Raw genomic sequence first — 24,309 nt, 5'->3', positions numbered from 1 at the left:
CCAAAACCAGCACATCAAATTTCAGTATACTGGTGTCTAAGGTACAAAGTTATGATGAAGTGAGTCCATTGCATATGATCTCTCAGTCGTTATGTGCCTGCATGAACTCTGTGCTCACTCGGAATCTCAAGCTGACAGTCAAGTATACAATAATCTTCTCAGAATATATCAAGTGTGTTGAGGGAACAGGAAGAAGGATTTTGGCTTCACAAACTTGTACCATCGCAAGGATAATGCTATCCATTATCTTGGAAGGCCTATTTATTTCAAAAAATTTTTCAGGACTAAAAAATTTCTGGAAAAAGGTCTTGATTCTGTGTAATCTTATTTGAAGAATGTACTGCTCCACTAATGAGCAGACAAGTTGACTAGTCATGATCTATCAAAATCTGATGTGATGCTCCATTATTAACTGGTGAAAATTACAAACCCCAGAAATAACCCAATATAACCAAATTGGCACATATAATAGTTAACTTTTTTCCTGTTGGGTAGCTTGAAAAATTAGCATCTGTGGGCTTTTATTTTACACTTGGATAATGTATCTATGAATGCCTTCATTTAGGATTATATTTTCCCTTCTTCCCAACATTCTACTGCTTTGGGCAGTTCAAACATTGATGCTGTCTAGACTGCAACACTGTCACTGTCATCAAATAGATGTTTTCCTGGGATTGGAAAGTAATGGAGATGAGGAAAATCTGAATAAAAGTAAATCTAGGCACTTTTCAGGGTTGTGAGAGAAAAATTTTCCAGGGGCTAGCCAGATAAAAGGCTTTTGTACCTTTACACAGGTCTGTCAGGTAAACGAGGTTTTGTGACTGTGTGCAAAAATATAAACATAAATACGTTTAATAAATTCATCCAATCAATACAAAATTTGCTACACCAGTAGAATATTGCCAGTCAGAATCAATATAATATGAAAACAAGAGGATCATAAGCTGCAAGAAATACTTCAAAATTTTCTAAACTGCATCTTTTCTGAATGGGGAACAAGTCCTTAGACAGTAAAAATTCCTTATAATTTCATTTTAAAACCTCATAATTTTTGACATTTTGTTCCAAAAGGTCCCAATATCTTAAAAATGCAAGCAATTCTGAACCGAGAAGGGTAACAAGTACATGAATGTGATTCATACCTTTTATGGATATTGATGTCTAGGTGCATTTCTTATATCTATACCTATGTGAATTGGATAACAGTATTAAAGTCTTTCTTTCTCCAACAGGTTCAAGGAACATCACAACCACAGTCTTTTGATTCTGTCAGAAATTTTAATTTCAGTCTGTATAAGAAAAATGTTTATGTATTAAAGAGAAAGAGCATGGGAAGGAGAGGGAGAAAGAGCATCAGAAAGAAAACCCATCTCAAGACTGACTATTATAGAATATCAGCTTAAAAATGTTCCTACTGGGTTTAACAAAATTTTCATTAAAGTGTATTTTCATCTTCAACAGAAAATATGTACAGAATTTTTTAAAATCTAAACTCCTTTTTCTGTCCTTTTCTTTCTTCAGCACTAATGAAATACTGTGACTGGAGCATTTATGTTTAACTTGTGTGACTCAGGACATTAGTCTCAGTAGCTCAGTGTTCATATTCAAAATTGAATGATCCTTCTAAAAATCTCTTACATTATCCAATGTTCAAGTTTCTTCTTAAAAATATAACACATGTGCTGTCTCACTTCAGATTGTTCTGGCTTTTTATCTAGTATATACACCGCGTACCTTTTGTGTTTTAATGTTTGATATTTTCATAATACTGAAATATGAAATATATTAAATACCTAGCAGATATTTTTTCTCTAGCAATGTTCTTTGCCAAAAATTTAGTATTTGTCAAATATTTCCAGGTTGTATACTTTATGAAATATAATTCCCAATCCACCTTGTAACTACAAGGCTAAGTATTTATATTTTAGAACTTCCACATTCCACCATTCTGCATAACCCACCAGTCTTACTTCTTTTTGGCACACCAGTAGCATTACCTAAAACCACACCAGCTACAGCACTGGAGATAACATCTAGTGGCTATGGTTTGCTATGCACCGTCAAACCAAGGTAAACCATAGCTGTCTAGAATATTGTCCACTGCAGCATCTCTCCAGTATCAATAACCATACATATAAAATTTAACCTCAGATAAACTCAGAATTAAACATCCAGCAGTCTATATTCTTTTCAGATTGCAGCACCTACTTGCATTCTCCTTCTGACATTCTATACAAGAATGATTATCAAATGATTATAAAATACATGCCGCCCTTTGCATTCTTGAAATGACAAATGTCAACCTAATAATTCAGCATTCCTGCCATGGTAACAAAGGTACAGATATCACAGTCATTCTTTTTGGCAGAAGTTTGGTGCTTTCACCTGAAGAACACAATGAAATTGGTTGCCCTGTACTGCCAGTGTTAAATTTTATTGACTGTTAACGCCAACATCATTGAAATATTGAAATTTAATTGAAACTTAAATAAGTTTATTAATATTTTTAATAGTATCCTTGTTGCATTTTTAGTTTTATAGCCTAACTTATGCAACTTTTCTCTTTGGTTTTGGGTTGGTTTTCTTTTTTTCCAAACTTAGGTGTTGATAAAAGTTCTTTATTGGTTTGGGTTTTTGTAGATGTATTAGAAAATTCATTCTAAGCATTCCTTGTATCCTCTAGTACATGGCAGAGGTAGCACTGACTTTAATGACTATCCAATCAGCTTCTATTTTCCTCTAGTAGAACAGAAATTAAAACAATCAGATTGAAAAGGTCAAAAAAAAACCCAAGAAAAAAATATGTGATCCAGTTATCTGAACCGAACTCAGAAGTTCACATCCTTTGTCAGTTCTGCTGTCTGCCTTGTGTGAATGGCTTATATTATCTGCCTCAGTTACCCCTGTAAAATAAGGGTAATTGTACAAAGCCTTGCACACATGACTTGTTAGCTTCATATTTCAAGACATTGTATGACAGGGAATGAAACAGATTCCAGATTTATTATAGATATGTTTTTTCATGACAGGGTCCACAGCTTCAGTTCTGTGGAAAAGACTATAACACATCAACTTCTGTTCCCACAGTGACTTTTTTATATCTGGGTTTACCTTTGTTTCTGGGGAGTTTCATTTTCCTGAAATCAGTGCTAAGAATGGAACCTTAAATATTTTTTTCTTGGTGGTATGCTTTTATCTTCCCTAAACTTTTTGGAGGTTAAAATATATACTGTTATCTTGAGAGAGACCATAAAAGTAAGCTTTTCTGATTTTTAAACAATACAAAGTACTGCACATATGTAAGCAAAATTTAAAAGGTTTATTGGACTAGAGAGATCAATATATTCCCTGTATCTCCTCTTTTCTGTAATCAAGAAATTCCATCAAAAGCATCATAGCATCCAGATTAACAGTTAGTTGTACAAGAGTAACCAGCTTTGAACACCTTTCTTCATCTGAAATCTGTGACTGAATAATTTCACAGAAAAGAGAGAACAATAACCTTAGAAAAGTATAGACCTTGTCAGGTAAGAAGAGGCAGAGCTGATACAACCACAGAACAGAATGTGCTCTATAGATCAGGATTAATTAGTGCAAATGTTACCACCAACTGGTAGAAATGACAGGGCAGAGAAAGTTCAGTAACATTCAATGAGTTCTTAATAAAGTTTTGAGCTATTTAAACATGTCGGGTGAAGTTATCAAAGTCAACTGTCTTTCTTGCCATTAGATTTTCTAGTGTTAAATTTTATCTGAACAGTAATGGGATACAAAAATAACTTGCTTTATTTGTAGAAAAAATAATATTAAAAAAACACCTGTTTTTCTCACTTGCAGAAGTTGCTTTCCCAGGTCAAAGATGACAACAGCAAAGAAAGGAAAGAAAGAAAATGAGAATTGTTTCCTCAAGTTCTACCTACATCATGTGCTTTTGAAAAACTGCAAGTTCTCCATGAGCATTTTTCCATTTATTCATTTCAAAGTGAGAGGATAGCTATAAACCACTCTGGAAAAGATGCTTCACTTCTGCAAAGTAGTAAATTGTGTAGATGTGACATTGTCATAAGTTAACTCTGGATGACAACCAAGCACCACACAGCCACTCACTCACTCCCCCCACAGTCGGATGGGGGAGAGGATCATAAGAGTAAAAGTGAGAAAACTCCTGAGTTGAGATAAAGACAGTTTAATAGAGAAAGCAAAAGCCACACACACAAGCAAAGCAAAACAAGAAATTAATTCACTGCTTCACATCGGCAGGCAGGTGTTCAGCCATCCCCAGAAAAGCAGGGCTCCATCATATGCAGTGGTTACTTGGGAAAGCGAACTCTATAATGCTAAACAGCCACCCCTCTTTCTTCTTCCCCCAGCTTACATACTCAGCCTGACATCCCATGGTATGGAATATCCCTTTCTCTTGTTTGGGTCAGCTGTTCTAACTGTATTCCCTCCCAGTTCCTCGTGCCTCTCCAGCCCACTCACTGGCAGGACCCAAGAAACTGAAAAGTTCTTGACTTCGTATAAACGTTACCCAGCAACAACCAAAACCACCCATATGCTATTGACATTGTTCTTACACCAAATCCAAAACACAACGCTGCACAAGCTACTAAGAGGAAAATTAACTGTCACAGCTGAGAGCAGGACAGATGTCATCCCAAGGGGCTAACAAATTAGACAGGAAAATATTAGATTTATTCCAATACTTTTTTCCAGAGTCACATCAATGTCGTAGGTTATGATTTAAGTATTTACAACTTCATTGAAAGATACAAGATTTATTTTAGAGAATATGCATTTACCTAGGAGGTTGTGTATTGCTCTGTATTTTGGAATGAAATAAAGTTAACATTACAATGCATTTCTTTTATTTTTAAAAACAGAGAATCCAGTTTTGATGCACAAGTAGAAGACACTGAGAGGCTGCACTTGTCATTTCTATGAAATTCCTTCAAAATGAGTTTAGTGTAAAGCTAATTAACTGCTTTCTACTGAAAAGGAAATTTAAAAATAAAATTCATAAAATGTTTACAATTTCTTTTGGACAAGAAAGAAATGCTTGAATACTTTTAATGCCTTGACATGCTGTAAGTAGTAAGCTAGCATTGATATTCAGTTTCCAAGGAGTCATTGTCCATTCCTCTACTAATGAACATGAGAAGTGTGGGATGACAAAAGCTTGTTTTCTAGGCATTTAAGTTTTGGAATTTATTTTCTTACCTTCAGTGTGTTTCTGAAGACACTTATATCCTTAACTGTCAGTAAACAGTATATGGGAATTTTGGGGAGACATGACCTGCTAAACCTTAATTGTTCATATGCATCCACCTATGCAAAACCTGCTGATAAGCCCATGTGGGAAGTTTAAGGACTTGCAGGGAAAATCCCAAAAGCAAAGATCTAGTATACACAAATGTAATCTATTTACTCCACCTGAAAATTTCAAATGATGTGAAAATCATCTTTGATAAAATTGAAAAGCTCTTTGCATGTAAAGAAGAAGGAAAACACAGTTTTTAAAGAATAAAATTACAATGAAAGTTAAATTTAGAGAAAGAAAAAATACTTTTTCAAGTTATAAAATATGATTTCTTAGTGAACTGATACTTTACTGTGTACTGAGTAAAGTTCTATTGTACGTGGGTTATTTTCTTCATTTTAGGTTTGTGTTAGGGTTTTGTTTGTTTTTTTTTTTTTTAATGGCTAGTGTGTGAATTCAAGAACACAAAAAAACATTTCTTCTGACATTCATAATCAAAATTTAATAAATGCAAATGTTAAAAGAAGAAAATAAATAAAAGTATCACCTACAATAATTATTACTTAACACAATCAAAAAGTGAAAGATACCATGCTTCTTTTATTCGAAGTGTGCTCCTTTTACTCACAGTAGCCCATATAGTTGCATATTTCAATACCACTGCACATAAGGACTAAATCTCAATAAGCACTTATCTGCCACATGGAACCTTGCCATGCATTCCTTATTTCAGCAAATGTTTCTTCATGCTCCAGAAGATAAAGGCATGTCATTGTAGCAGCCTTTTTTCAAAATACTGAAAAGCTTTCCAGTAGACCTAGGAGCTCAGATAGTTTCAAAAGACCATTCAGTAGATCTAACAGCTACAACAGTTAAAATAACAACATTGTCAAGATATAGTGGCTTCACTAAGAAGCTTTTTTTTTTTTAATCACCAATTCATGCTTTGTTTTTTGTTGGTTTTTTTTTTTCCATTACGTGTGTGTTACTTTTGTTGATGATGTTATGGTAAATTAAAAATTAACATTCTTTAGGAAGAAGATAATGACTTTAGTTTAGGTGCCAGGGACATCTTAATTTCTTTTTGTTCTCAGGATTCTTTATTCAAATATATGTGCATAAGAAGAGAAGAGATCAACCCTTGAACTGTCAATTTTAATATGAAGTGAAGTTGAACTAACACTGAGATTTCCAAGGACTTACATATATATTAACAGACCTCCTTGCATTCTATGATTTAGGAAAAAGTTTTCGTCTGTACGGACTTCAGTTCAGTGATAACAACTATTTCAGGAACTCAGAATCCTCCCTGTATTGCAATTGTTAAGTGGTACCTTTGCCACTCTACCAAGGAATTAGTCTGCTGAGTGTAGGACTCTAAGTCAAATCCCCTTCACAATAGTGCAAAGTACTGCTACAGTAGCAGTAAAGCAACAGGAAACATAGGTTGAGGCTTCAGTATTTCAGAAGAAAGAGAATGGAATTAAGTTTTCTATATCATTTTCCAGTTTTTTGCTATGTAAACTGAAAACATGGTGTATTGCTAATGCTATATGAGTGTTACTGACAAATCTCAAGCAAACTGAGAAAGTACTCTACCAGTTTACATGCATGTGAGCCTAAATTTGCAAATTTTTATATAGTGTGTACAACCCAAAATCTTCATATGCCCTAACATCCAGCTGAACCAGAATGTTCTGTGTGGTCCTGCTGAAATGTCAACAGTATTTGACAAAATCTAACTCAGTAAAGTATTGGTAATTTATATTTTTTGGTGGTGAAATTGCTTTGCCATAATACATTAGGTAAATTCAATATATTTCAATAAAAAATAATTTTAAAAGTTTTTTTATGTTAACAGTCTCTATAAAATAATTCAACTCGTTATACATATAATGTTGTAAAAAAAAAAAAAGGACTGTATTAACAGAAATAGAAGCATTTAAAAGAATTTTAAAGTCTAAAGAGAGGAAGTCTTGGAATATCACCCAAAATTACATTATAGCTATGTTCTTATTTGTAGTACAGCTAAAATAAAGGTAAATCTTACTCCCTTCCCCTTCGTCAGAACTTAGTGCAATAAACTGTATAATGAATGACTATAGGAACAATAAAGGGAAAATAAAATATGTGATAATATGATAATTATTAAAATGACAGAAGTTTCAGATGTGCCATTTTTATCTCTAATGTGCATGGATTGCAGTTCAATGATGTCTTGACACATAATTCAGAATTGTTCTTAAAGTATTATAAAATAAATCAATCAATAAGGATGTGTTCATTAGTCTGCTTTTTGGAATTTCTTGACCCTTTTGTCTTTCATTTCTCCTTACTCTTATCCAGGGACCCAGCACTGATTTGACCACAACAAAATTCAGAAGGAAATCTGTTGTTGATCTTATTTGACTTTCAGCTTCTTCTGAAAGTTGGAAAGAGTCGTGGCATATTTTTATGTTTGTATTTAGAATAATCTTGCTGTTTTAAATAATAAAAACCCTATTATGACTCAAGAGTGAGCATGAGCAATAAAGTTCTATAGGATGAAAAGAAGTTAATACTTTAGAAATATGAAGTTTAACAGGACTAGAAATCAGCTGAAACGATGAACATGTCTGAGGAGGAATACCCAGATCATATAGGCAATAGATTATTAGATTACAACCTCAGAGAGTGAAAGAACTGAAGAAAAAAGAAGCAAGAATGAACTACATAGCTAAGATCTGAGAGTTGATAAAGACTGAAGACTAGAAAGCCTACACTAGGAAGAGGTTAGAGATTCACATTACCACGAGATGCTAAAGGTGAGTGAAAGTCAAGGGACAAGAATTTCTTTGTCCAAGGAAAAACACATCTTAATCTTAAAATGAAATATTTTTGATTAGACAGTTACTTTTCTTTTAGTAAACTTCTAATTCTAAACCATCTTAGTGAATTCTAAACTATCTGTCTCCACCTAAAGCCATTCCGTACACTCTCCTACTGGTATTACTCTCTTCAGTTCAGTGGTGTTGGTCTGTGTGGAAGATTCTAATTTTTCAACCCTGCTGATGAAACCTACCTGGAACTATGACAACCTGGGTTCCAGAACTCTGTTTTGTCTCAGTGACTCCTCATCTACTCCTCAGCTAAAACTATTCTCAAATCTATTGTCAGACTTTGTATAAAATTCTCAGTCTAGGTTGATTGATTAAAAGTCAACAAAAAGATTTGGGCTGATTACTCTATCCACATCACCCTCTCTGTAACTTGCAAAATAAGATACCCTAGATAGAATCAGGACTTGAATCAAGATTTCATACATTCTTAAGTAAAGAAGAAATCTAAAGCCAAAAATTCTTTTTCTTATGTCATACTTTTGAATTGACAAGTCACAGAACAACTGCTTTACTTGCTGTACATATAAATAAAGCAGTTAATGGTCTCAGTATTTTTTTAAAAAAGTGTGCATCTTTGGAAGAAATCTTTGTCTACAGGAGTGCTGAGGTCAGAATGGAGAAATGATACTTCTATATATGTGAAAAAAATATTCTGAAATGCACTTTTTCCTAATTCCTGTTTACACAGTAGCTTTTCCGAATCATATTTTGAAATACATTGTTTGCCATATAGCTGAGATAGAGAACATGTATTTAGCTTAATGTAGCACGCTCCAGTTTAAGGACCAGATTCCTAAAACTTTGTATTTGGAGTAAGTAACACCACCAGAGTTAGTCCCCTTGTGAATCTGAACTACTGCCTAATTTTCCACACGTTTCTTGTTATAAGGGTGCTTGGTTTGAGGAATTGGGTACTAATTTGTGGAAAAAATACTACTCAACAATAACTCAGATTATGCCCTTAGATTTGCATAAATAATCTATACATACTAAAAAAAACCCAACCCAACAAAAAAACACCACCATAGCTCCTAGTCAGTGAAACCTGAACACTTTATTTTTTAAATGCTAAAGTTTTGCTGCTTTATACTCATATTATCCATATGTAAAAGGGCAATAACATCTTTTATACTGAAGAAAACACGAATGACAATTTGGTCACACTGTGTCTCCTGCACATACACATTAAATATTGAACTAGTCATCCCCAGAATCCTACAAGCAAATGTGTATTACAGTTCACAGGACAGAGAAACAAAGCATCACAAAAGCAATGTGCAGATATCAAAAGCTCAGCCAGTGCTTTAAAACACAGAAAAAGTGAAATATGCCGAGATGATCCTTGGAAGCAAAACATTCTTCACTACAGATGAAGGCACAAAAATCTTAGTCATTCTGCTAGTTTCAAGTGGAAGAAAATTCTTTCTTCCCCAATCTCTTGTGATTATTTTAACAGAGAGCTTAGATTAACATAGTGTCTCTTGGCATGGTTAATCTTTGATCTGTCAGTCTTAATTTCTAAAAACAGGAGCTTTGTTTTCTGTCAATAGGTTGCAGGTTCAGTAACTCTTAAGAAGACTAACTAGTTCATAGAAAATAAACATAATTCAGCAAGTACTGCAAACTCAGAAGTGGAGAAGTGTTTCAATATTGGTATTTATGAGGTACAGACTAAATGTCTATAAACTACTCATGAAAAATACTAAAAAAAAATCAGATCAAACAAGGTTTATATAGTGAGGCCTTATAATGCATTCTGAATAATATATAAAAAAAGAAATATTCAAGCGCTGTACTGATAACCTTTAAATCTGTAGTCATATTTTTAATGATTATATGATACTATGCTTATACGGCTTGACTTTATTAGGCAAAAGACTGTAAAATATGTCACAGATGGATGAATGTTGGCACACCACTGCAGTGTACAGAACATCATACATTTTATATATAAATATTTATGTAAGAATATTCAGAAACATTCTGGTAGAATGGAGGGTATGTTATAGTCTACAAAGGGACACAGTTTCTACTGTCCATTTTTGGGGAATAAATGTTGAGCTATTTTCTATCCAGATAAAGGATCTATTGATTTTTTATTTATTTTTAATCTCTGAATTAGTTAAAATGTTTTAACTACATGAAAAGACAAATTTTCCTCCATTAGGTCATTTCCTTCATTTAATGCAAGTTTATATATCCTCTGATATGCCAATATACGGCTGGAAAGCAGCCTTGCAGAAAAGGACCTAGGGGCCCTGGCAAACACCAACTTGAATGCAAACCAACAATGTGCCCTTCTGGCAAAGAAGGCAGATGGTATCCTGGGGTGCATTAGGAGTATTGCCAGGAGGCTGAAGGGAGGTGATCTTTACCTTCTAATTGAGCACTGGTGGGACCACACCTGAAGTACTGTGTCCAGTTCTGAGCTCCTTAGTGCAAGAGACATGGACATACAAGACACAGTCCAGAGGATGATTAAAGGTCTGAAGCATCTCTCCTATGACAAAATGTGGAGAGAGTTGGGACTGTTCAGCCTAGAGACAAGAAGTTTCAGGGGATCTCATCAACATACATAAATACTTCAAATGAGACTGCAAAGAAGATGGAGCCAGGCTTTTTCCAGTACTGCCCAGTGACAGGACCAGAGGCAACAGGCACACACTGAAACACACAAGGTGCAATATGAACATCAGGAAACACTTTTTAGTTGCAATTTGAGTTAAGATGAACATCAAACATTGCAATACACCCATATTGATTAGCTGCCAACAGCTCACCTCTCACAGTGTCTGTTATGGGTCATAGGTTCTCCCACTTGCCTCAGCTAGATTGGGCACCAGTTGTAGTCAGAGTCCAGCTCAGTTTGCCTCACACAGGACACCAATTGTTGCAGCACAAACAAACTAGTAAGCTGCAACAAGGCTTTCACCACATCAGATTCTATTGCCCATGCTGTTTCTCCTTCCTCCAGAAACCAGACCACACTACTCCTCCTCCATCTAACACCACCCCATTCTCAGTGGTATTTAACTACTTAGCAGAATGAGCTACAGCTGCACATTGTCCATGTCAATCAACTCACTGCCTTTGAGGCAAGGCCACAGCTGCATATTACCAATGCCAATCAACCCACTGCCTTCATTCCTCTACACTTTTTCACTGTGAGTGTACCTGAGCATTGGCACAGCTTGGTCAAAGAGGCTGTGGAGTCTCCATCCAGAGTTACCCAAAAGCCATCTATACAAAGCCTGCTTGAGCAGGGGAGTTGAACCAAATGACATCTAAACGTTCTTTCCAACCGTTCTGTGATTTTATAAATACATTTTTCAGACTTTTCAGTAAGTTTCTAATTTTTATATTTATTAATTTTATTGGTGAATATAAAAAGATGTGGGCTTTAAAGTTGATTTGAACAGATAATTACTTTGTTCTTAAAAGAGTGACTTGACATCACCAAGTTGATTGGACACATTATAGAAAATACGTATGGTTCATCATCTGACTTAGGCATCCATAGTGGGTTAGTCTTGGCTAAAAGCTGAATTCCCACCCTGCTGCTATCTCATTTCCCCTCCTCAACTGGACAGTGGGAGAAAACCACATGTGAAAACTCATGGGTCTAAGACAGGGAGATCATTTCTCAGTTACTGTTGTGGGCAAGAGAAAAATATTTTGGGGAAAATAAATTAATTTATTGCCAACTAAAATAGATTTGTGTACTAAGAAACAAAGACAAACATTAAACCAACATGTTTCCTCCTGGTTCTCCAGAGTTCAACTTCACGCGTTAACTCCCAACTCCTCTAGCCCCCACTGATCAGCATAGGGGTAGGGGACATGGTTAATACACAGCTGTTTCTCTCTGTTGTTGTTTCTTTCATATCTTTCCCCTGCTCCAGTGTTGGCTCTTTCCACTAGCTGCAATCCCTTCAGGGAAAAATCTGCTCCAGGATGGGATTTCTATGGGCTACAGTTCTTTCAAGAAATACCCACCTGCTCTAGTGTGGGGCCACAGAATCACAGAATGGTCAGGGTTGGAATGGACCTCTGGAGATTATCAAATCCAATCCCTCTGCTAGAGCAGGTTCTCCTAGAGCAGGTTGCACAGGATCGCATCCAGGTGGGTTTTGAATGTCTCCAGAGAAGGAGACGCCACAGCCCCTCTGGGCAGCCTGTTTCAGTGCACTGTCACCCTCACAGTAAAAAAGTTTTTTCTTTGTATTCAAATGGAACTTACTGTGTTTCAATTTGTGCCCATTGCCCCTTGCCCTGTCATTGTACACCACTGAAAAGAGCCTGGCCCTGCCCTCTTGACACTCACCTTTGAGATATTTAGATGTCTTTGTAAGATCCCCTCTCAGCAGGCCCAGCTCTCTCAGCCTTTTCTCAGAAAGGAGGTGCTCTGTGGCCTGCAGTGTGGATATCTGCTCTGGCACGGAGCGCTCCTCCTCCTGCTCTGACCTTGGTGTTCCCTCTGCTGTTTCTCACTCTTTTCTATCCTCTCTCTGTTGCTCCTGTGTCTCTTCAGTTTTAGCATTACAAAATCTTACCTTAGATTTTAGCATTAAGGCCTGCACTGAATATTTCATTAACACTATTTTCCAGGATTGGACTAATTTGCTGATATTATAAGAATGTTATCTTTCTTTACATTTCACTTTGTCCAAACCAAAACAAGTAGAACAGAAGTATATAATCTGTTAGGGGAAAAAAAGTCAATATATACTTTATTATTAGACTAAGCAAACGATATGATTATTTACATTTCATTTTATTCATCCATCTGGACTTTTTTTCCAAATTATTAAACTGTGGGGTTAGTTTTGTATAAAATTATGAAGCAAAAGATTAATCACTGAGAAAAAGATCTAATAGTAACAGGATGTTTCAGCAGCTTTAGATTTAAACTGCAAGTACATTCTGGCACTCAGATTTGCGTAACATTTCTGGAGCAGTTAGAAGGCTATAATGGTTTGTAATGTTCTTTTGCAATGTTCTGTCCTGGCAGGGATTAATAGAATTAAAGTCTCTCTGACTAAGATTTTATTTCTTATATATTGTTAAGCAGAACAAGAATCTTAGTTTTAAGGCCAAGTCTTTATTCCAGAGACCATCAGTAACTCTACTGGCACACTTACAGACAGATGAAGTAACATATTTTTGAAGAGTAAGCTTAATGTGCCATAAAGTATGTTTCACATTATTTGAGTTAAAATCTTTTGAAATCAGGGCTAACCAATACTGAATTCAGCCCAAAAAGCCAGGGTAAACACCTGACTACTTTCTTGGGCTCCCAGGGCATGAAATGTTTATAGTCTGTCTTTGTTATGAGAACAAGATTTGCAATTTGCCTGTAATAAATGTTCATTTGCTAATTTTACTTCACCTTAAGGTTTAAAGTACTCCCCTCATCTTTTGGTTTGTTCTCTGTTGCTGTTTAAATGAACAACTATATAGTCCTTACTTCTTAATGCTAACAGGATTATGAAACCGTCAGATCAAAGAGGCTTAGATAAAGCCATTGACTTAACAGCAACCTAATAAAGCAAAAGTAGATGCTTAGAAAAGTGATTGTCATAGTTTGTGAAAGAAGCTAACAGTGAGAAATGAATTTTTTTTTCTTCAATAGCTTGTTTCCAGACTAGTAATTTCTACAGCAACAAAGAATGAGGAGGATTTGTAGCCAGCCTCAGAGAGCCAAATTAAACAATGCCTGTTACAGCAAGGTCCTTTTTTTTTCCTCTTCTGGTTTGTTTCTTTTCACTGAATATTATCCTTCAATCAAAAAGAGCCTCTGCAAGTCTAGCAAGGCCTGGCAATTAATGAGCTGAAATATAAAAGATACTCTTTCCCTATGCAAAAAAAACCCCAAAAACCCCAAAAAACCAAAACAAATCACAAAAAAACCCCAACCAAAACGAATCCTAAGCAGCTTGGCAGAAGAGAAGGCTCAAAAGATGTATTTATTTAAAAAATATTCATGTCAGGAAGCTTTTGATGAGAGGTACCAAAAGAACTAAGGGAAGAAGAGGTGCCAAAACAAAGAGAATTGTTGATATAGTGTGGTATGTGCTTAATATAGAGCACAGTTATTTCAGAAAAAAATCCATCAAAAAATTATTCTTTTTCTTGCTGTCAAGAGTCTTCCTTCAGAATTAAATTAACAATAATGTTTTAATGTTTTCAGTTTATTAATAAAAGATCTAAAAAGATCAAGGGGATGCACCAGGGCTTCAGCTCTGTTATATCAGTGACCTTGTAATTCCCCTGACAGATGTGGTTGAATATTCTAATAGATCCCATCTGATCACAGGCATGTCAACAGTTCACAGATAATACTTTCATCATACATTGATTGTGGGCCTATTCTATCTCACCTTATCATGTAAAATATTCAGAGTATTTAGAGATAAATCTCTGCAACATGAGTGTATTGAAGTACATGCACTTACATAAACCCAAAAATTCTTGCTTTGTGTTTATTTGTCCAACATTCCCAGTATAACTATGATTGCTTTTTACAAAACAACTGAATATATCTAATGTAATCCCATAAAGCAGGGCATGCCCTTACATATCATTTCTTCCCTCAAAAATCAGCAAAGCTTTGTTTCCATATGGAAACAACTGAATTTTTCCAGCTAAAAAAGAAAAAAAAAATCTATTTTTTTTCTGCAATGTTGTCATGGGGAAATAGTCAAATGAATTTTACTTACTATTCACTTTAAAATATGTGAAATATTCATGGAGCAAATGAAGTATCACAACTTTTCAAAGCAAAGACTGCTTAATAAGAATTAAATAATGATGTGATTACTTTCCAAATGACTATTAATTACTTTTTGCTAACTACTTTTTCAGTAATGCCAAGTTTAATTACATGATGTACAGGGTATAAATAACTAAGCATGGGAACAAAGGAAAGGCAGGGATGAAGTTGAACTAGCATATGGCCTGCAAGTGGTACACAATTATAGTCTTAAATCCATGATGAAAATATTTAAAATACAACAACCCAACAACCCAACAGCCCTCAACCATGCTTTGGAATATTACTCCTGCCTTCACAGATCATTTATTCTATTTGAAAAGTCATTGATATGCAAGTAAAATGCTATGATTAAAAGCCTGAGTTCCTCTATATACCTGGAGAAACACACGGTGGGTCCCGAGGCAGACTCATAAATCTCAGTTCTGTATTGAAGAGAATTCATTCTTTCAGGTAAGAACAATATTCTTTGTTCCTTCAAGAGGAAGCATCATGGGCCTGCAGAGCAATTTGCAAGCACTCTAGTGTAACAGGATGCATCCTTACTTAGCAAAGAGGTAAACTGAAGTGTGATTGTATTAAATTATTTTTTTCCCTTGACATGAATGAAACCCTTCTGTTTAGAACTGTGCCCTGAAAGGCCCTGAATGCCTATATGGTTACCCCGTTGCTTGAGCATTCAGCCCTTAGCAACATCATGAAGAGTGGGAGACTAACTATTTTATTATTTTTTTTTCATGGGAAAGCTTTTTTTATGTTACTAAGATTTTTGGCTATCACATCATTTTACACAGAAATGCACAAAGCACTGACTTTCATTCATTACCAACCAGGGATGGTTTTATCTACTGATCTAATTGTAGTTCCTTTTACTATTGTCTTCATCCCTTCTGCAAAGAAATCTCTCCAGAGCTGTTTCTTCACACGTTTTTAGCAAAACAAAATTTCTAGGGGTTCAACTCTCCCTGCCCCCAGCCCTATACCTATTTATATATTTTATCCGTATTCGGCTTTTTTATGTGGAGGATACTTGTGAGTGTAAGATGATGATTTCATTGTAATTCCCATGTGCTATATTGCACTATGGATATTGTACAGTTACATACACTTGACTTTCTAAAGACCATGTAGTTGCCATTTTTTTGTGAGCCAAAAGTTAAAAGCTATAACCAAGGACCTCTTTACTCAGCTGTCATTTAGTCACTTTAGTAAGCAAATGGCTATAGCCGGATTAAGGTAATGAAGCTTTGGACTCTGACATATTAGTGAGCATGGCTTTCTACAGGATGTTTTTTCATGATTTTATAATTTTGCCTTGGACAGTGTAAAATTAGCTCAGGAGCTCATGTAACAATTTCTGAACCAAGCAGTATGAGTTCATCATGTAAGGTGTCCCAAAATTGTTGCCAGCTTTAATACATTTGTTGTAAACTGCAATGGAGTGGCACAACTGCTACTTACAGTTGGTATACCCCTGGAGTGGTAATGAATTTTGCCAAGTAGTGGGACATCTGAATACTGAAGTTATGACATTCATACATTCTCTGAGTCATTGGGTAAGTGGAACATAGCTCAGCGTAGCTGTGGGCAACTGGTAATAGTTACTCCTCCTTGCAGTCTACCCTACCACTGATGCATAAGCCATCCAAGAACATTGACTTGCCTTTGTTTTAGCGATCCCAAGCTATAACTTTCCATCAGTCAAAACCTGAGTAAGATCTGCAGTAATGCTTCTCAGCTTGTTTTAGCCATATCCATCTTCTTCTACATCCTCCCATAGTACCTGACCTCAAGGATTTGTAGGGTGCGTGTGTGTGTGTATAACGTTCATAATTTATTGGGGCTTAATTTACTTGCCTCATATTGGTGTCTAACAGCATCTCTGATATTGTAGGGTGTCCAGAATTTCTGGACAGGTTGACAGACACGTGACAGGACCTGTAGATCACCTGCTCAAGCTATGTCCGAATGATAGCTGGAGCTCATATTGTACACTAGGACAATTCAAATGATACTCAGTTATCTGTATATGGGCAGGTAAATTAAGTTTCACATTTTCAATTTGGGATTCCACTGTAGGCTAAGACACCTACTTATAAATGCCTACATGTGAGCTAGGTGTTTAAGTTCCTGTTAAAATCGGTGAGGATCTATGACTGGATTTCTCTGCTTCAATATAGACAGCTACCATTCTTTTGGTTGAGGCAGTACATCCTTTCTGGCTTCTTCTCTAGAAAAATATTGACCTCCTGTAAGTCCTGTGACATATCTGCCAGCCTGCAGAAACATTTTGAACATAGGGCATTTAATTTGGCTCTAAGTTCCCATGTATATGTAAGCAGCTGAATTTCACTCCTAGTCCATTCAGTCAGTGGAGCCTAAAGAGTGACTCAGCTTACTGTATAGATAGCACCAACTGGTTAGTCAGTGGAATGTCTGTCTAGGATCTATCAGTTGTATTGATGGGGACTTTTGTTGCCCAACTCTAAGTATGTGGTGACATTTTAGAAGTTCTAGGGTGTCTGATGCTGACAGGTATGACACAAGATCCATGGGAAATCCAGGCTGTTCTGGAGCTGGAAGTTAGACAGCATATGCTAAGTCATCTCACATAACTTTACATGCTTCTGTGTGTTTAATGTTGAACTCAGTCCTGACCTCAGTGTTTTACACTTTAAGAAGAGGTAGCCAACAGAAATTACTTCGGATGCCTAAGGATTTCAGCCTTTTTGGTAACAGAAGGCTGAACAGTGGCTATGGGGCACCATGCATTATCCCTAAAGAAGATCCTGTAATTAAATATTTTTCTTTGCTTTTAAAACATGATTAGGGGAGTTTTTTAAAAGAGGACAAAAGATGATGCCAAAAGGTGTGATTTTAAATAAAATCTTTTTCAAAAGATCCTTCATCTACACTCTACGCATCCATCAACTTCAAAAAGAACTTATGTACTGAAGTCAATTAGTGTTTTTTTTCTAAAAAACAATCTCACTCAGACTAGTAATGAAAAGGTGATGAAGCATAAGACAGTATTCTTAAATATTGATATGAATGACAGGACACTATAAACTAGATAAGTACTGACAAACAAGTTTCAGCTGCTGCATGAGTACAGTGACACAAAATTTCTGAAATGTGTGTCTTAGTCAAGTACATTGCATTAGGACATTTTTATATCATTATAGCAAGACAAGCACTATTGTATGTCACTGAAATGTAGCCTTGGAAATTTGACCAATAATTGCTACTGTCTTGTCGCGACGGAGGGAAGACACAGTCACTCAATATGAGTGATCAGCAGACTTCATTTATTGTGCCTTACAGTCACCTTTTATGCCTTGTTATAATTAGCTCATACATATTACAAAAGTTAAGCTCATTATTGGTTAGTTGCCTAAATACCAAGCCCGCCCCTAGTTTCTCTTCTGTAGTTATCTGTTCCCACCTGTAACATTCTTTTCCCACCGCGATCTTCCTGTTATTGTGTAACAAGAACAGCCGAGGATAGTGTATTTTTGCTTTACTTCAGATAAGCTGAGAGCGGTGTGCATTTTTGTCCAGCCAGCTGGACTATGTCTATGTGAACTTTTTCAGCTAGCCAGTTATCCACACTGTCTCTTTTCTGAACAAATTTTATTTTAATTTTTATGTACCACACATCCATTTTCTGGGATGATTTGCTTTAATGAAAGTTAGAGGTGCAGAATGATATTTTGATTTAGAATACAAATTCCACTCAACTGTTCAACCATGGTACTAATCTGTAGTAATAATCTGAAGTCTATATTTAGAAGTCCACATAATATCTCTATGTATAAACTACTTTGTTTTCTGTAGAATAGAATCATAGAATCATTTAGGTTAGAAAAGAACACTAAGATCATTGAGACCAACTGTAAACCTAACAATATCAAGTCCACCACTAAACTACGCCCCTAAGCACAATATCTACATATAGTTGAAAAATATTTTAATTAATCCTTCTTACAGTCCATAGGAATATGTAATATAGAAAGCATGAAGTGATATAAACATGATGCAAATTGTTTATTTTCAAGTATGTAAATAAAGTCTGCAGCTAAACCAAACAAAAGCAAAAGAATATTGTAGAGTAATATGCAAATAATATTGTGAAGGCATCAAAAGCAGAAGTTATTTCTTTTGCCTGGAACATTCATAATTCTAATAATATTTTATCCACAAAGGATGTAAATGTAAGTGGAACAAAAAAGAGAGGCATACCTTCCTTATGTTTACTGCAAGTGCCAGCAGTACAGAAGCAGGAACTGCTGTATATATAACTGTTAATATTTATAACTCTGGACATGATCACAGAATAAATAAAGGCAGGAAATTAATTCCAAGTGTAAACAAGATGGTAGTCTCCTGGTGAATTATAGAACTATTCACTTTTCTTTTTTCTTAATTCTTGCACAATGGTTTTTACCAATGGATTTTATACCTATAATATAGCCATACAGACAACTATATATATGTTCTAAGTTTAGATAAAGGAAAATACTTATTCTCCCCTCTTCATTGAATAAGGGTAAAGGCAATGGATAAAAGTAAGTCAGTATTTATATAACATTTGTAAATGTTCCTAGATAGCTACAGCAAGCCATATCTTGTCTTCTACCTAATTTAGTAGTCAATATTGTCAGTATTCTTATAAAAGTCTAATTTCATTTGGATTCATACTATTCCTCCCTTTACAATAATTTACTTTAAAAATATTTTTACTGTCCTAAAAATTGGTGCAATTTCAATTTCATGTAAAGTTTTGCTGTTGTGTGGAGAGGAACAACAGGAATACCCAATCTAACTCACTTCACTCAGTTAAAGTAAAGAAAAATTGTGATTATTCTTTATAAGATTAAAATGCTTAAAAGAAACAAGCAAAGAAACCCTAGGCCCCTCTTTAACTTGCTGTCTATTCAATTATTTCATTTCTTTCATGTTTATTTATTAAAATATTAAGTAAATTCTAAAGTGCATGTTAAAAGGTGTCATGTATTATATAAATCCTTTTCTGAAAGGATAAGACCGATATGTAAAGGATGAACAAAGGAATGAAATACACCACAGCAAAGGCTGAACTCTGTATATTTATTTTGCACTGTCAACTGGAGAGACTACAGTTGTAGCTTTAGAAGAAATTGTTACAGTCCTTTAAATTACCTTCTCTTCTCAACATAAGAGATTTAGTGATTATGATTTTTTTCACAGTTAAAAAGCACTGACTTCAGTCAGTTACTGGCAGGGATAAAGTAAAAAAATAAAAACATAGTAGGTAGACAGTAAGACCAGAACAAAGAAACCAGTAGGTTTATCAGGACTAGAAAATCACAACTGGTTTCTTACAGATTTCTCTGTGTTTGACTGACTTGAGTGACTAAGAAAGTACAAGTTTTCCCAGAAACCTTTTGTTACCAGTAGGACACTTAAAAAAATCTCTCTCCTCTGCCTAAATGGGTATTTATCTGAAATTTTTGAGACATTAGAATTCTGTTCTTTGTAACAATGTAATTGTTTAAAGTATTACCATAAGACTTGTACTGAACTCACATGGCTTCAGAACTGAGGCTGGTCAGGCTTGTTTTCTCTGAGATTTTCTTGGTCTGCCTGCCAGTTGAGAAGTTTCCAGAACAAACCACGAGGGTATATGCTCAGTTTAGTTCTCTAGATGGACAGTATTAAATAGGAGCATGCTTTTTCTTTAAGTATTATTTTGGGGGTAGTTGTCACAATATAGGGTTGTTAATTTGCCTTGATTCTTGACTGTGCTACTCAGAACCTATCCATTCTACCTACCTATCTAGCAAGCTGAAGTTAGCCCAGAGAAGGGCTCCTGATCTGATGGTATGAATAAACTCAGAAAGAAAAATAACAAGTAAAAAAAAGTGCTTGGGAAAAAAAACCAAAAACAACAGACAAAACCAAACAAACAAAAAAAATCCCAACCATAACAAACAGTTGCAGCCATGTTTTCAGAAGTCAAGAAAGGGTAAAGAGAAACCTGGAAAAAGTCAAGCTGAAAGATTTTATAAAACATATAGAATATAGTTAAATGGTTTCTAGACCTATAAGTGAAATGGAATAGAGATATTGCATCAGAAATGATGGACTAGAGGTGAATGATAACCAAAACTTCCTCAAGGTTTTCAGGAAGAGTAATAGTTACAGATGGATACTAGTGGAACTAAGTACCTGGAAGGAGAGCTTGCTACATTTGGTGAGAAAAGTGTTAAATCAGTTGGGCTAGGTAATAAATTGTGTTCCACCTTTTACAAATAATAATTTGAATTACAAAAATGAAGCAAAGTATTGTATAGATACCATTCTGTTAGAGTATGAATGATGTGATGGGAAAATATGTTGAACTTATATTTGTGAAATAGAAAACTGTGATCTAAGTAAGTATGATCATGTTAGTCTAATATTAATGATATGCCAAGCTTTAACACTATTATGAAGGAGAAACAAGTATAGTGAAGTTTAACTGGAATTCCTCAAAATGGACCATCACATTTAAAATTAATTATAATTACCCATTGATAAACATTTCTGAGAGAAAAAAAAAAAAAAAAGCTGGATGGAAATCTGCAGAATAGTACTGCATACACAATTGAAGAACTATGAAAATATCCTGAGAACCTTTCATAATAAAATTATTAGCATGCATTTAGGCATCAACATAGTAATATACTTTTTCTATATATACTTAACAATTTTAAATATGTGATAAAATAACCTACACCTAGACACTCATATCCAAATTCATAATTTGTCTGTTTGAAACTCAGAGTATGGTGCAGTCTATGCACTGTAAAGTATCTGCAATAAAAAAAGGATGAGCATGCATAAATACACAAATCAAAATAAGGTTATCCTCAGGATAGAAATGGCTCTAGTCAGGATCTTTTCTCCATTCACTCTTTGCAATTTATTATAATCATCCTGTATGGCAGCACCCAGCAGAGTTTCTATGCTATACTTAAAGCTGACTTGCTGCTTCCACCATGGCACTTTTCTTTTTTATCGATTTTAGCTTCACTGTTACATTCATCTTTTCCTAAAATTAGGCACATATATTTTGAGATTTATAGTCTTCATCCTACACCTCACCCTTCCCACACTTCCTTCTAAATCACTTTACTAGTGCTTAGCAGTAAAATGGATGTTTATCATAAATTGGCTTAGCATTTACTGTTGTTGGAGTTGCGCATGGAGAGAGAGGAAGTGAATGAAGTCTTCACCACAGCTGTTTTAGAGTTAAAAAATACACCCGAAAAGTCTTTTAAAAATTCATTATTTTCAGTTCTATTCATTTTGAGCACATTAATATAATTGAATCAAAGTCCTACCTCATATGCTTAACACAATTCTGGTCTATATGAAGATGTACCTCCTTCCTCTCTAGTGAAACCTGAAAGAATCAATTTTTGATTAATTCTACTAGGAAGATTAAAAATGACAATAAAAATGAATAAAAGCTTATGCATAATAAAGTTATTATCCAATTAATGTCCAAGAAATAAGATGCTTCAAATCTGAGCTTTTTCTCACTTCCAACACTCATTCCAGGAGTGTTTGCCTAGCCATGAAATTAAGTGATATGCAGGATTTGAGTACTTCTATTCTTGCTGTTCAAATAAAGCTCACCTGTAACCAGGAATGCCCAAATACTGGAAGTAAAGGGAGGCTAGTATGTTGAAAACTGGTTTCAGGCTACTAGATAGGTAGAGGTACAGGAACAGGTAGGTTTTGAGTGCAACAACGGTCAAGAATCAAGGTAAAATAAGAACCTCATTTAGCAACAACTACCCCCAAAAGAATACTTAACAAGTAAAGTCAAATAGCAGTCCTATTTAATACTGTTTAACTAAAGAAATAAAATCTCTGAACACATCCCTTCATGCTTTGTTCTGGAGACATCTCAAGACTGTACCCAAAGAATTATGCCCAAGAGCTATATCTCAGGTTGTCTTTAAGAGTTTTTTTGAGAAACCTAGCGCTCTTCAAAATTAAAAAGACCTTAGGTCCACCAGGAGACTAACTCAAGTCACTTGCAGGTCATGATTCAGAAGCCCTGAAGTGTTATATTGTCCCAGTGCTGCTCCATTCAGGTTGTTAAACTACTACTCTGGGTTGCCAGACAATTGTTTCTGAGGTGGGTTGAAATCAGGGCCAGTATGTCTCCACTGGCTCATCTCCTATCTCTCCAGGATGTCTATGTATCCTATTTAAAATACTCTTAAAACACCTTTATTTACGGCATGGTTTAACCCCAGCCAGCGAGTAAGCACCACACAGCTACTCACTTACTCCTTGCACCAGCAGGATGGGGGGAAGAGATTTGGAAAGATAAAAGTGAGAAAACTCATGGGTTCAGATAAGACCAGTTTGAAAACTGAAATAAAGTATTATAATAACCACAATTACAATAACAATAATAATAAAAACAACCTGTAATGAAAAGGAAAAAAGCAGAGAGAGGGAAATAAAACTCAAGCAAGAAAAGTGATGCAAATGAAAACAATTGCTCAGCACCAACCAACTGATGCCCAACCAGTCCCTGAGCAACAGCCCTCCAGCCAAACTTCCCTCAAATTTTATTGCTGGACCTGATGTCATATGGTATGGAATATCCATCCCTTTGATCAGATGGGGTCAGTTGTCCCAGCTGTGTCTTCTTCCAACTTCTTGTGCACCCCCAGGCTACTTGCTGGTAGAATGGTTTGAGATGCAGAAAAAGGCTTGGCTCTGTGTAAGTGTTGCTCAGCAATAACAAACACATTCCTGTGTTGCCAACACTGTTTCCAGCACAAATCCAAATCATAGCCCCATACTAGCTACTATGAAAAAAAATTAACTCTCCAGCCAAAACCAGCATAGTTTAAAAGATTCACATGCAAGGAAGTGGAAGTCACACTGGGAAAACAAAACACACTGGATTTTGGGTGGCCTACTGCGTGATGCCAGGCAGGCTTACCTTTCTTTGCAAGATTCTTCTCTTTCTGTTATTTCCCTTTTCATCATCATCACCATCATCATCATCACCATCACCATCACCATTATTATTATCATTATTATTATTTACTTAATTTCAATTATTAAAATGTTCTTATCTCAACCCATAGATTTTACCTTTTTCCGATTCTCCTCCCCATCCCACCAGGGGGTGGGGGGGAGTGAGTGAGCAGCTGCGTGGTACTAAGTTTCTGGCTGGGGTTAAACCATAGCAATAAACTTTTCAATTTGTACACATTTGAGACCTATGGCTTTTATTCCCCTTGCCCAAAAGTTTAACTGATTCTTTTAGAGAAATTAAAACACTGATGGTCTTTTTCTTTGCAAAAGATCCCCCAAAACAATTTATTTGAACATTTTTTTCC

This window comes from Falco cherrug, chromosome 6 (assembly GCF_023634085.1).
Source record: "Falco cherrug isolate bFalChe1 chromosome 6, bFalChe1.pri, whole genome shotgun sequence".
Classification (NCBI taxonomy): domain Eukaryota; kingdom Metazoa; phylum Chordata; class Aves; order Falconiformes; family Falconidae; genus Falco; species Falco cherrug.
This window is presented reverse-complemented; position numbering follows the sequence as displayed.